This window comes from Monodelphis domestica, chromosome 3 (assembly GCF_027887165.1).
Source record: "Monodelphis domestica isolate mMonDom1 chromosome 3, mMonDom1.pri, whole genome shotgun sequence".
In the NCBI taxonomy this organism is placed as follows: domain Eukaryota; kingdom Metazoa; phylum Chordata; class Mammalia; order Didelphimorphia; family Didelphidae; genus Monodelphis; species Monodelphis domestica.
Genome location: NC_077229.1, coordinates 492,674,585 through 492,687,174, shown reverse-complemented (window position 1 = coordinate 492,687,174; position 12,590 = coordinate 492,674,585).

The window sequence follows — 12,590 nt, the reverse complement described above, 5'->3', positions numbered from 1 at the left end:
AGAATATGCCTAGTTAAGGTTAAATATATAAGGTCTTATATAAGAATACAAAGTCTGGTTAAAATAGTTTTTCAGCTTTTTTAAGACTAAAAAGTGCTTAGAGTGTACCTTGAGTCATTTAGGTATTTATTAATTTTGTTAAAAAATAATTGAATTGAAATAAATTATATTTACCTTATTCTCAGTGGGGTGTATATATTCTATTTTTCAGATCTTTTAGCTTAGTGTACTTCCCCCCACCCTTGACTCATCAGGAAAGTGGTCACTGTCCAAATGACACTATGAATATTATAATGGGCATTCTTAAATGTATGTTCTAATGTCCCACCATTTATTAGCTATGTGACCTCAGGGAAGTCACAGCCTCACTGGATCTCATCTTCAGTTGTAAAAGACTTAATAATAATAATGATAATTGTATAACACCCCCTCTGAGGTTTCTTCCCATTCACAATGGCTGAGCAGATTCCCAGAGGACAACTGCTACTACTCTGAGGATTCTAGGGGTAAACCTGTGAGGTTGGGTTTCTATACTGTTGTTCATGAGTCCCAGTTGTTCCCCTAATAATCGGCAAGATTTAATTGACTCTTTAGCAAAGGTATTTATTAAGATAGTATAGCAAGAATAATAGTTACAAAAAACTTTCCCTCCAAAGCTTGGGATACACACATCCACCTGCAGATACCCAGAGTCCCTGAGGAATATTTGCACACACTTTACAGAAGTGTGTTACTACATATATAGAGAACCCATGGTGCAAAGGGGTAAGTCAAATTCCTATTTTAGTTATAGAATCCTCATGTATAATAGATGGTAGTTGCAAATTTGATTGCTAAAAGCAAAATATATGGTAATATCAGATTTATATCATGTATCAGTCAAGAATACTATGCTTTGCATCACATCATAGATATATTCCTGAATATGTTGGAGATAAATCAGATTTTGATTTTTGACTCATCTTTTCAGTGCACCAGAGAAAGCCTATCATTGGGAGAATCTGGTAAATCTTTCTAAAAGGAAAATAACCATTGATAATTTGGGGATCAATCTGGATTTTCACATCTAGTTTGTTTATAGAAAGGTGTATCTGTATTTTAAGTAATCACAAACACATTTGTTAAATCCCCAGATATGAAGGGTTTGGTGATATATGTACCCATATGCACAGATATTAGCCTTTTCTTCAAGAAGTTCAACTTTGAGAAGAAAAGACGGAGAAAAGCCGAAGAAAGTAACAGGAAGGCAAATAGATGGAAATTGGCCCTAAATATAATAGATGAGAAAGAAAAGAGATAAATAAAAGAAAGGAACATTATGCTAATATTACAGAAAAGAATTACTTTGTTTTTATTTTACCTGACTCAATATACTAGTTTGTTTTTCCCTGTTCTCTTTATCTTGTTTTATGTATAGATAGATATAAAATTTTATTAATATATAAAGTATTTATTTTACGTGTATAAAGTATACACATACACAAAGGTTTCTTGATCAGAGATACAAGTATATTAATTTTGATACTGAGGGGGCTTCTTTATACCATAAATAGGGCTTATAGGCATAGGTGGAGCTTTATCTACACCATTACACCATGGCAGTAGCATGATTCCAAGAACTGGACCTTTTAAATTAAACCACTGGTACAGTGGGATTAACAGAGACTAGGAACTACTTATCATTCTGATCACTACTATGTGGAAAAGAGAAATGAATTGGATTGATGCAAAGTTACAACTGCAATTATCCTCAATAAATTAACCAAAAGCCACAAAGTGCTAGTAGACATTGTCCTGGATGCTGTGGAAGATACAAAGAAGTACCATCTTTGCCCTCAAGGAGCTGCATGAACAAGAAATATATATATAACATGAATAAGTCAGCAGTACAAGAAGCCAAATGTATGGCAACAATAGTAAGTATCTGAATGCTGGAAAAGAAGGGAGAGAATTTAGGTAGCTAAAGTAAAAGAGGGATGGAAGAAAGACAATCTAGGAAGGAAGGGGTGGAAGAGCAATGTGAGAAGTGGCAAAGTAGAAAATATTCACAATTTGGGTGCCTCTGAAAAACCCCCAACTCTGGTGACAGAGAACTCAGTTCAAATCCCAATTCTGTGATGGTGTGACCTTGGGTGACTTATTTAACTTTTTTGGGACTCAGTTTCTTTGTCTGTAAAATGGAGTTGAAGGAGATAATTATAAGGCAGGACCTTCCAGGTCTACATCAGTCATATTATATTCTTTGAGCAGTTATTAATTCATCTACCTGGAGAGGAGAATTCAGAAAGCAGGTTGAACTCAGAAAGGTCTTGAAGGTCTTGAACTTAGGAAAGGTCTTGAAGACCAGGCTAAAAAATTTAACCTTTCTACCATAGTTAATGGATAGTCATTGGAAGTTTCTGGGCAAGGAAGTGAGTAAAAACAGTGTTTTAGGAAAAATGAATTAATTCTAGGGCATAGAACAGATCAGAGACACCAGAGGTCGAGACCCATTATAAGTGGGACTGAATAGAAAGAGAAAGATACAGGGAAAAATGCACTCAAGAGTTTAAAAAAAAGGGGAAGGTAGAAGGAAGATTTGGAAATAAATAATAAAGGACCTGAATTTTATTATGTAGGAACCTCAACAGTCATCTAGTTTTTTTAACTATAAATTCCAAAACCAATTTTTCTGTGTAAAATCAGTACCCAATCTAATTAACATGAATAGCTATTTTGAAGTAAGTTTTGTATAGTGGACAATGGTATAACTCATACATTTAGCACTTTAGAGTTTACACATTTCAAAATCTTTCAGTGATTTCCTTTTGCCTAATATATAAAATATAATTCCTAAGTATGGAATTTAAGGATTTTTACTGTTGTCTCCAAACTGTCTTTCCAGTTTTCTCATTTCTTTGTTTTCATGCTACATTCTTTCTAGGTGGGATGACTAGATCTTTCCAAACTTTATATGATAACACCCTCTCTGTAGAATTAACACCCTTTTCAACTCCCTGAAGAAAGGGAGGAAATAATGAGCTTAAAAATCTTCACTTGCTGATGAGTAAACAGAAACAAATAGGTGACTTGCCCAATGTCACACATAGAAGAGCAGAGCCATTTCACTACAGGTCTAGTATTCTACTCTGCTTCATCACACTTTTTATGTGAACCTGATCATTTCATTGGAAATGATTTTTTTGGTTGGGATAAAAAGTAATATTGAAATAATCGCTGTTTAGCAGAATTTGTTTGCTAAATTAGGAATTATGGATTATCAAAGTTCACATTTCTGAGATTCACCACTGCTGAAGAAAACAACAATAATAATATCTAGCATTTATATATAGTGATTTAGGTTTGCAAAGTGCTTTTGTAAAGGTTATTCATTTTATTCTCCCCCAAACCCTGAAAGGTAGGTGCTATTGTTAACTGTATTTTACAGATGAAGAAGCTGAAGAAGTTAGAGGTTAAAAGACTTGCCTAAGTTAACACAGTTAATAAGTGTCTGAAGCTCAGGTCTACCTAAAGAGTCCCAGATGCTTTTTATTCCTAGTCAAGACTTTTTCACACTATTATTTTAAAAATATTCTGGTACAATTTTCAACTCTTCCTCATACATCTGTCTTTGGTGCCCTTTCCCCTTGTTCTAATTTTCGTTATTATCAAGAATAATAAGCAATAAAACAACCCATTTGTCTAGTGCTATATACATTCTCATTTGATCCTCACAGACATAAGAGGTAAATATTCTTCCACCATTTTATAGAAGGGTTATGGCATCTCAGACCACTGTTGGTCTGTCTTTCCCTGTTGTGAATGTCTAAATTAAACTTGAAAAGGATATATTTAGTTAAAATTCAGTAACAGTAAATACTATTTAATGCTAAATAAAACAAATAGCATTATGTTGCATTCTTCTATTTATTGAACAACCCAGTTCCACAATTCAAGTTTCCAGTCCAAATGGTACCTTTCAGTCCATTAAAAAAAATCCAGATACACAGCTCCCGTCTGTCTGCCCATCCTTCATATGTATTTTAAATGGAGATTTTATTCTGAACCTTTCACAAACATAAATACTGCATTAAAAGAAGATGAATTTATTTTGACCTTTACTGAAAATGCACTGTGAAACAAAGCACTTAAGCATTTATAGCCTGTTAGATTCTCACATTATCCACTTTCATGTAGATGGGAAAGTCTTTGCCAGCAAAACTTATATCGAAGTACAGTGCAGTTTGTGGAGCACTTAACTGAAAAGCCAGATATCATTTTCTGCCATTTTAAGCCTGCTTTGGTTAGTCTCTGTGAATTCAAGATGTATAGAAATTAAGGCAGAATCCAAATGGTTACATTCCTGAAACATAGAGGATGACACTTTTAGATAGGGCTTGATGAAAATTCAGGATACCTACAATGAAACACTCTTGGAAGGGAGTGTCCATTATTTCCCAGAAAGATCAAATGTTTTCTGTCCCTCCTTAAAAACAGGGCAACCTCCTTCCCCCTCTAGAAACAGGAAGTTAAAAGATTTCTTAGAGGCTAATTAGGAGAGTGATTTTATTTATAAATTTGCAACTCACCCTCTCTCTCTCTTCTTCTCCCTGGCCCATCCCCTCCCCCAACAACCCTTCTTTAGATGGAGGAAAATAGGTATTTTCCCCCTTCCTTTTGACATTGATCCCTCTAGTTCAGTCATGAGCCTTTGACTGTAGAGCTATTTCCCTGATCCAGATTTCTGTGTCAGAGAGTTGAGATGTTAAACCCCAGCAACCATGAAACTTTAAAATCCCTGATGCATGATGAATGGGTGCTGGGCAAAGCAGCTTAAAATCTATGCTTTTGCTTCTCTTTAAACACTTTAAATTGACAGCGCCATAGATCAAACATTTTTACTGAGAGGAGAAGCTTTGGCAATTTAACTTAAACAAGTGCACAGTTATCATCATCTCAAGACCTCACCCCTCCACAATTACCCCTTCCACCTGGTGGATTGGGTGCATTTCTCATTGTGAAAGGGAGAGAGACAGAGACTGTGTGTGTGCGCGGGCATGTGTGGCAGGTTACACTACAGGGCGGGCGTTAGTAATAGGGCCTTTACAACACCTCTCCCTCTCTTCCTCAACCCCCACCTCAAAGGGGTCTGTTGTCACCTCACATCCCCTTAGCTTGAAGCCTGCCGACTAGCGGCTAGCGGCACCCCGTGAGCATGCGCGGTGGTCCTACTGCGTTGTCTGCGAAGGTTCCTGTCCCCAACTCCCCGCCTCCCTCCTTTCTTCCTTCCTCCTGCTCCTCTTCCTCCTCGATTTCTCTGCTCTTCCCCCCCTCCCCTCTCCAGTCTCTCCTCCTTGTGGAGGGAAGTTGGCACGCTGCCCATTCAGGCATTCAGCGTCAGCTCCTCAGGGATCAGCAGGCAAAGTCACAGTCTGCACAAACAGAGCTTTCAAATTCATAAAATTCATAGGATTTTTCACAAATGAATGAACACAATTTTCTACCAATTTCCTCATTATGCAAATATGCAAAATATCAAATTTAGGCCAATTAGGGTCCTCCACAGTCCCAAATTCACCCGTTTAAGCCATAATTGCAGAAACTATCAAATAATTACGGTCGCTAATTGGAAATATTTGTGACAGATACAACAAATTCTTGCACAAATTACATTTCATTCGAGGAACCACTGCGCGCCACTGAAATTTTATCGAAGTCTAATTTAACTTACATAATGAGTTGAATTGAGTACTTGTTATCAAATTTGAGCAATTCATAGCCCCGTAATGTGGAATGATCAAATAAATTAAAAAGGAATTTATTCAATATTTTGTTGTGATCCTTTTCTCGGAACCATTGCTATTTTGTAGGGAATTTCCTCCTCCCGCTGCCCAGGGGTAGGTGGCTGGTGTCATGAAACCCCCTTCCCCGGGCAGCTGCAAAGGCACAAGAGGAGGAGGAAGAGAAAAAGGGAGGAGAGAGATGAGGAGGGAAAAGGAAAAAAGGGAGAAGATGAGGAGGAAGAGGCAGAAAAAGAGGAGGGAGAGGATGAAGAAAAAGAGAAGATGGTGGTAGAGGGGGACATACATACAAAAGGAAGAAGAAGCAAAGCAGACCCCGAGCCCCAGGTGCAGATAGCAGACGGGAGAAAAGAACCATCTCTACCCAACCCCCCCCCCCCCCCCCTCAGCTTTGCAATTGCCCGCGCCAGCCCTAGCACCCAACCCTAGTCTGAGGCCCAGAATGGTCCAGGACCAGCCCACCCCAACCCTGGGCGAAGAGTCCCTAGTACTTCTATAGTAAACAAGAAGAGGAAAAATCTGAGTCTGGCCCTTTTGTTTTTATTTATTTAATTTTAAAGGAGATGGCGAGGATGGTCAAGTTAATACTTCCGGGTGAAGCAAGAGGGGAGTGATGAAATGGATTTGATTTCAGAAAATAGTAGCGTGCACACACACCCAGCCACACCTGGCGCGTGCCGGGAGATCCGCCCCCAGCACCAAGCCCTAGGTGTACGCACATGCCTCTGTCCCACGCAGCCTCTAGAGACACTGTGACACATACACATACATAAATACCGGATGCGGGGGCAGAAAGATTCTTTCACACCTTCAGTCAGAAGCCCCGTGTACCTCAAAGGAGTCCCCAAGCAAGAGAAGGCATGCCAATAGCCCTACCTAGCCTGAGACCCCTCTCTTTACAAGCACACCCCACATACACAGGGACACACAAGGTGTGTCTGTGTGGGTGACTGTGTAAAGGGTGGGTGCAAGCTCCTCGCGCACTCTGGTCTTTGTGTGTGTTTTTTCGTGAAAGTGTCCAATCCAAGGTAATTTCATGGATAATATCAGGGAGCCTATATGCTCTCTCCACACACACAACACGTTCATACCGGCATTCACACATATACGTCTATGTATCCGAATACGCATTCGGCTCTGAATTCCCTTCTCAGAAGAAGGTCAGCCCCCCTGGACGTGGGCATTTATTTTTCTTTTGCCCAATCACGCGCGTGTGAGCGCGCGCACGCTTTATTTTTTAAAATCTGCCTTGTGGCCTCGTTGGCGGATTATAAATGTCTCCTTCTCGCTGTGATTTGTTTAATCCGTGGAAATGGTGCTGGTCCTATGTAAACAAGCCAAGTGCGGAATGAAGGCAGCCACCCATGCGTGGCCAGCCTGCCTATTTGTCAGAAAACCTTCATAAATACTGAGCTGGGGCTGGGCAAGGATGTGATGTCTCCATTTTTGCCAGGAAAGGGCACGAGGAAGACAAAGCGAGGCAGAGCAGCGTGTAACCTTTAAGGGACAGATAGTCTGTGTGTTCTTGGGCAGGGGAGCTCACTGGATAATTCAGTGCACGGAGGGATGACGAATTATTTCGCCTCTGTTTCTGTGCGCGTGGGTGTGTGAAAGCGTAAATGTGTTCGGGTGTAAAGGCAAACTCATCCTTTGAAGTCAATACTATAGTATATTTAGGGGCTGTGGAGTTGCCAGATTTTTTAATTCCTTTACTAAAGAAATACACACGCAGCCATTTCCCGGGGCTGCTGAGTGATTGTTTTGTTCCGTCTTTGTCCATGTTAGCTATCCTGGAGCTGCATCTTGAGATGGGCAATTTGACACACTCCCCTCCTCATTCCACCTCTCCTTACAATCCCATTGAAAGGTATCATTAAAAAAATTCTGATCATTAAAATGAAAAATTATTCCGGTTGCTCTGCAAAGGTGGTGGAAGGGATAGGAAACTAGTGGTCTTGTTCTCAATTTCTTGCCAAAGGAGAGGTCTATGAATGACCCAAACTTTGTTTTCTCCATCTCCTTGATTGCTTGACTTCCAAACCGACCAGCAGATTATTTTGAGGAAAATGCATATGTGGTTAATTAAAACACCTCTAACAAAAGCAGTAATTACTTCCTGTAATTATCATGGTCCTTATTTATAAAAAATGTGAGAAAATGTCGAGTATTAAAACATGAAAGCAGCTATTAATCAAACCTTTACACCTTCTTTAACTCAGGCGTAATGGTGGGTATTATCATAAATCTACTCTGATAGTAACACAAGAATAATGAGTTCAGTAATGATAGCGATGATGATCATAATGATTTTAACCAACAAAGAATGGTGTAGATTTATTGCTAATAATGTGGTACAGGAGCCTCTTTCATTAAAATTACCTATATGTATTCTTGCTGTAGAGATGGAGATGGTAAAGTACAAGCGTGAATGTGTGTACATGTGCATGTGTGTGCATGTGTGTGTGTGTGTGTTATTGCTACCTGCGGGCAGCAGAGAAACCTCCTATATGACCTCTCTTTGCAAACTCTTAATTTTCTTTCTAAGATCGGTGCTAGAAGTGTCACCTGAGGCAGATAAACCAGTTCGGATCCAGTGCTAAAGAAAGAGGACTATGGTGTCCTTAATAATTTTGTTTCCTATGCTTTAGTGGTTTCACTGTGGGTTTCTGATAACACTGCAACCTCTGCCTAATCCTCTCCCCTCTCCGGGGCACTTTGTCCTTATTTTCTAGGGATAGAAAATGCCACCTTTCCTGAAGCATGGGACAAGACAGAGCTTGATCTTTCTTTTTCTGGCTCTCCTGGTGGGGTAGCTGGTTTTTCACCTTTCTTTAGGTCCTAGTGCTAGCTGTGGAATCCGCCTCCTTTGTGAGGTTCCCTTGGAGTTTGGGCAGTTTTAAAGTGTACATTTTAACTCCCAATCTTTTAGTACAATCCATTTGGACACTGTAGGGAACTAATGGGTGACGGAAAGGAATGTAGTAGTAGACTATTTAGGTACCCAGAAACTACAAGGTTTGTTCAATTATCTGAAGGGCCTGCCCACTGAAAAATCTAGAACACAGGTTAGTTGAAAACCTGCCTAAGCTTGGAGGCTCTGCTGAATTTCTTAATGAAATAAGTGACATTTTATAAGAGGAAGGATGTTTTTCCTTTTCTTTTCCCCCTTAAAAATCCAAACCAACTTTCCACGAAAGGAAGGTCCCACTCATTCATTTCTAATCTAGACCCTGGTCTGGACTATAGAGTCTGAGATTGTTTCTAACTTCTAATTGCTTCTTAACTTCAAAGTATGCATTGAATTGTTTGTATTTTAAGAGAAAACAAAGGCAGCCCTCTGGAACTTTCTTTGTCACATCACTTTCAGCCTGAAGCAAATACTCTGGCCCAAGTGAAGCTCTGAATAAAGGAGGTTTGCAAAGAAAGCTGTGAACACCAGCATTACTAAATAAACACACATCGTACTCAGTACTTAACTGTTGTTTACCCAGGTTTAGAAGTCCAAATTCATTCAAATCTAGACATTTTAAATCAGTTTTCAAATATTTATCTCTTTATTATAAATTTATCATAAGCTAATCTTTCTAATTATAGTTAAAATTCTATTGGGCAAAATGCATTGAATTCAATGGTGACATAATTACAACTTATACACAATAAATAATACAGCTGTAGTATTTTAACCTTGGTTATGAGTTATGAAATCAGTGTATGGGCCAATTAACTACATGGATTTTTTTTTAAGCCAAGGCACTATAAACACACCGGTTTTAAATGTCCTAATTAGTAACTTGCTCATTAATTAACTTTCTGATTAATTGTGTAGCAATCTAATTTGTAGATGAGCCACTTAAACAGTGATACCTTATAACTCTTTCTTCTGTCTTTAAAATTCGCCTGTAAAATGCAATTCTGTATCAGATTGGCCTCTTAATTCTCAATTCACTATTTGAAAAACAGTGTATTTTCTGAAACTATATTAACACTTAAGGCACAAGTTGACCTGGGGAAAAGGGAATACAAGTAAATGAATCCCCAAATTGCACAAAGGCTCACTTGAACCCCTCACCTAAAAGAATGGGGAACAGAAAAGGAGTTTACACTTTGACTCTTCCCAATCCCCAAAGTCACATTCCTATTTCAGGAGATGATTTAAACACTCACATGCAGACACACATGCACACACCTCCCAGCCTTGTTCTGGGTTCCTCAAAATTATCTTCGCATCTTTACCCACGAGATAATTCAATACTGTGGACAAAAGGATAATGGTAGGATGAGATTTAAATAGTAGCCTGACTCCATGTAATATGCAAGGGCTGTTGTATTAGCATCAGAAAGGATGGCGGTGTCATGTTTTCCACCAGAGCTATTGTGGTCCGGGTTTGTCGCCAGTCCCATCCTGCAAAAAGCCTTTAGCCCTTATGGCAGATCATTCTCTAAGTGAATAGAGATGAAGGCAGGGATATTAAGTGACTCTATAAAACATCCCGGACACAATTGTGTGATTGATGGAGGACAAAGTGGGAACAGCAGGACACAGGATCCTGGGAGAAGCAGCCTTGTCAATGCGAGAAACCCATCTCTGGAAACAGCTTCTCCTGGTGGAGTTTGCAGTCTATTTGTATGAGTAATCAGCTGAGCCCCCTCTCTGTCAGCCGTGTTTACTCACTGATTTCCTCAACAAGACAACCATTGACACTGGATGGATGGGGCTAATCTGGCGCAGAACTGGCGGCTTTGCAGAGGCTACAGGTCGAAAATAGAGCGCGATGCCAGCTTCACCTCGTCTAATCTAGCGGCTAATATTTATTAGAGCCAATTTATACCGCTGCTCTCTCAAAGAGCAAGGAAGGCCTGGGTGCAATTAATAACATGGGCAATAACCACAGACAAACAAATAAATAAGGGTTGTGTGAGTGTAGTGTGTCTATGTATGTGTGTGGCAAGGCGATTGAGGGGGGGTAAAGGGTTCGCCTTCGCACCTGGAATTAAAAAGGGGGGAGCAAAGGAGGTTTGAAAGACCCTATAGAGAAGGGCCTTCTATTCTACCTGTGCCTTAGCTTTTCAGAGCAGCAACCTGACCACGAAATGGCTTTAGAATCTCTAAGATGTCTATAACTCACATTACATCCCACAGAGATCAGTACAAATGCACCCCACCTTTCCCCCAACCTCCATAAGACACATTTGTGTGAGCACACATACGGTTGTAAATATATGTCGACTGTGCATTTCAGCACCAGGTTGAGCAAAACGGAAATTGCGCGTCTCACATTGCATTCACTGGGAAGTCTTGCGGCCAGTAAGAACAATTTTGCTACCTAGCTGGTCTTGCTGGGGACTAGGGACAGGTGAGAGCTTGGGGAGGGGCAAGAAGAGAGTTGATGGGAAGGGAAGAAGACTATGTAGAGGGGCCCAGGGAGGACATTAGGGACATCAGTCTTCTCCAAAACCAGCCTCCAAAACCAGGTAGTTTCCAGGCCTGTCGTGATGGAAGCTGCCGATTTAGTTATTTACTTTAAAAATATTTTTCACTGGTTGTGATTGTTCCAATGTTGTTGGTACTTACCAGACTGAATAGAATAGGGTGCAGTGGGGGAGGGGGCTGTGCGTGTGTGCGTGTACGCGTGGAGGCTGTGTGTAATATGGAAAAGACGACGGACGAATATTGAAAACGACTGTTAGGGAAATGTCATTGTTCTTAACTTTGCCCAGGCGGTTTGCCGCTGCTGGGGAACACAGCGCGGGGCCTGCTGGCCGCAGTGGGGCGGCCCCGGTGGCTGCCGTGCGGACGGCGGCCGCAGGGCTGCCGAAAGAAAGGGACCCCTTCGCCCGCCCTGCCCCTGAGCTCCCCGCGCGTTGGCCTCGACCCCCTCTGGGCGGCCGGCAGCTCCTTGCTAATTGCTCGGCTCCCTTCATGCGCACATCTCCACTAATTTTACATTTCTCATTCCGCGGGTAGCTGGAAGGCGGCTCAGGGAATACGGTTCTTTCTCTTAGCTACCGCATGAATGCAGTTGGTGGTGGCCGTCAGGTCCTCCCTGTCTGGGCGGCTTGGTAAATTAGCGGCTTGGCTTTATAATCAGGCCTTCGCCAGTGAGGCCACTGCGCGGTCCGCCTTAACCAGGTGAGATTTCCTCGACTAATGGGCTGGGAGGTGTGACGGAGATGCTAAGTTAGCAATTACATTTCACAAATAACATTCGAGTATTTTTTCCCCCGGGGCAGCCACGCTGCTCCCAGATATACCCCCCCAACCTAGTCGCCAAGACCCTCTTCCAAAATGTGCACAATGGGGAAACTCTTAATCTTATTGAACAAATGACGTAACACATTTCAATTTGTAACTAGTTTCCAAATCCTTAAAAAAAAAGTAACAATAGAGACTTCAGTGTAAGGCTACTTCTCTGAGGAGATATGCTACTCTCCTTGGAAATAGCCCAACGGGTAGTGTATTCAAAGACTCTGAGGGATATTTATGTAACGCATGCATATATGCCTACATAGACATTCTATATCTGTGTGTACGTAAACACTAGTTTTCTCATAGGTTGAAAATGGAAACCCAGAGATCCAGGAAATAATAGAGCTTTTTCCCAATGGGTCTGAAGATAATGGCTATTATCGTGTTAAGAGGTGGAAATAAAGAATAAAGGGCAAACATTCAAGTAAAGGGCTATTCTGAGTCCAGCTTTGAGTAATAGAACCCCCGTGACCCATCACTATTGGCTTATGGTTGTTGGGAGCCCTTTGCATCTTCACATCTTTTCCTTTACCTGGGACTACCGAGAAAACAATTTGTGTGCA